This window comes from Cenococcum geophilum (assembly GCF_001692895.1).
Source record: "Cenococcum geophilum 1.58 unplaced genomic scaffold K441scaffold_9, whole genome shotgun sequence".
Classification (NCBI taxonomy): Eukaryota; Fungi; Ascomycota; class Dothideomycetes; order Gloniales; family Gloniaceae; genus Cenococcum; species Cenococcum geophilum.
In genome coordinates, this window is record NW_027137567.1 from 2,754,290 (window position 1) to 2,757,346 (window position 3,057).

Here is a 3,057-nt window from a genome sequence, read left to right on the forward strand (position 1 = left end):
TAGGTCAGTAGCTATCTCTAGTGCACTAGGCCTTAATGCGCTCTTTCTTACTATAGTATCTCTTTGCTTCCTTAGGCAAGTCCTCTTACTACTAAAATTATAATTAGGGTAATCCTTTTAATCTAATTGCCGTAGTCTCTTCTTTTAGCTGCTTAATCTACTATTGCAATTACCTACCTCGAGCAGGGCTTAGAGGGTCGGTTAGTCTATAGTCGTGGTGGTAGAACTGGCTACGCGTTTAACCGTTGGACCTAGTATTGTGTCGCCTCTATAGGCCAATTAGGGTTAACCTTAGTCTAATATCACGGCTAGCTTTCCGTGGGAGCGGTCTAATAGATTAAGTAACAATAAGGGGCTATATTATAAATAGACTAAGGTAAGGGCTCGAAGAAAGGGGCGCGGTAGACGACTATGTACATGTTCGGTCGTCGGGGCAACGTTAGGGCAACGTTGATCCGTGACCAACGACGCCTCGATGGTAGCTATGTAGACGAACCGTCACAGTTATACTTCTTAAATTTAAAGACTTCTCTTATAATGAGACTATTAATCTTCTGCTTATTAGATGCTTAGAAAGGAGCTCCTAAAGTTATAATATAACCTTCCTTTTAGAGCTGTTTTACAAGTTTAAAGTTAGTCTTTTCCTTAGCTGTTATAAAGGCCATTAATAACTTAACTCTATTCTTAATGGCGGCAATAAATTATTCTTTAAAATTAATAAGATATTGGCGATTTTATAATCCCTTTAGGCGACCTTTACCGCGTTATAGTTATAGCGCATTTATTATAATTATATTAGGATTATAGTCGCCTTTTAGAGTATATTAATTATAGTTCTCTTCTAAAAACCTTCACCGCACATGCAACCTTACCAAAAGGTAGCGCCACACTCTAAAACTTACGCATACCCATCTTACCATCAAAAACAATTGATTTTCCAACTTTCAAGACCTAATTCCTACCGCCTAGCGAGCTAGAGGTGGATTTATTTGTCATTTTACCCCCTTATCCCAACAGAAAATTTTCTCTAGGGGTGGTCCTAGCTTATAAGCGAGGCACGGACAGGAACACCAAAACCACTACNACTACCACCAATACCAATACCAATAGGGGCTAGTCTTTCTACTCCCTTTTAGCCTAATCTCCCCAGAAATCTTCTAGTAGGATTAGTAAGGAGAAAGGTATAAGGGTAGAAAAAAAAAAAAACTAGGAAACCCCCCTATAAGATGCCAAAGTCTAATAGGCATAAAAAAAAAACCTCCTATAGAAATAAGTGATAATGAGTCTACGACTACATTCACTTTTTCTGCCCCTTCTCCTTCTCCTGGCCTATTTGGGACAGGAGAAAAAAGAGGACATCCTCAGTCTTCTACTGAAAAAGAAAACCAAAAACCTGCAAAAAAGACAACAAAATTAATGACTTTTACGGCTGGTATACCTAGTATATCTTTCCCTCCCCTTTCTCCTAAANAANACCTANAAAAGGCCCTAGAAAGCCTAATACAGGCCTATAAAGGGCTAGAAGAAGAAGAAAAAGAAGAAGAAAAAGAACAAGTTAAACAGCTAGAGGACTATACACGGAGTATTCTAGCAGGAGAAAATCCCTTTATAAAAGGAAAAGAAAAGGCAAAAGATATCCTACAAGGATTAGTCGAAGAAGTAAGAGCTCTCCGTAAGGAGGTAGCTCCTACTAAGGAAACCTACGCAGAGAGACTAAAGAAGAACCTCCCTTCCTCGTCCCCCCTGCCCTCCTTACCAACACTATCTCCTACCCCTTCTACTTCTACTAGAAGTAAGAAAAAGCAGCTACAAGAAAGGAAGCTAGTCCTTATTACAGACCAAAAGGACCAAACCTCTAGATACCTTCTCTATACGAAACCAAAGTCAATCAACTATTTGCATCAAAACTGCAAGTAGAAAAACCTGTTTTAGCATCCATAGCTAGAACTAAAGGAAAACAAAATATTCTTCTTACAACTACGGAAGAGTATAATGCGGATTTCCTAGTTAAATACAAGGAAATCTGGCATAATTGCTTTACTTTTCAAAAAGAGAACAAAAACTAGAACCATGGGTTCAAATTATAGCCCATGGGGTTCCTACCCTACCTTTCCTAGGGAGAAGGAGGCTCTAAGCTTCTAAAAGAGAAATTGAGACCTTTAATCCTATAAGGATACAAGGACTACCTAGATGGATCTCATCTAGTGTATAATAAAAGACACGATCCACAGACCAGATTCGGCTCTATAGTTTTTAACTATAGAAAACGAAGAAAAAAGACAAGAAATCCTTTAAGCAAAAAGAGATATCAATTGCCAGGTACAGCTACTAAGGTAGTAAAATTACTCGAAGTCTCTCCTACTACGGCAGTGTACGAGCTGCCAAAAATTTGGCCATATAGGAGACAGGTGCTCTACTAGGTGCTGTAGATACTGTGCGGCTGCACATTTATCTAAAGACATTCCTGTTCTACCTGTATAATAACAGGCAAGCTCTTTGCCGCATACTACCCCTCTTTGCATTAATTGTAAAGAAAAACACTTTGCTAATAGTAAAGACGCGAGACTCTTAAAGCTGCTAAACAGTACCGCGAAGAAGATTCTATGGAAGAATAAAAACAGATAGGATTCTAGAAGGAGGCAACTCCTACTAGGCTCTTAAATATGATATTAGAGAGCAAAAGGACAGAAATAAATTGCAAAAGGACAGGGACAGGGGTTAGGATTTCTTATAGTTTTTCTTACCATTTTCTCATTCCCTAGTAGTTGTAGTATCTTAGTATTTTACTAGGAAACTATAAACTCCTAATTTAGGGGTTTATAAACTACTAGGGACATAGCTACTAGTATATATTAAGCTGCCTAGAAAGGATTTATGTATATAGAACTATAGCGCCATAGCCTAGAGGCCTGCATGCGCAGTATTGTACGTAGTATAATACAACGGACCTAAAAAAAAAAAAAAAAAAAAAAAAAAAATAGTTCTCTTCTAGGGTATCCTATAAAGGCTTAATAATAGTTAAAATGGAATTAAGTAGGTTTATAAGGCATCTAAATA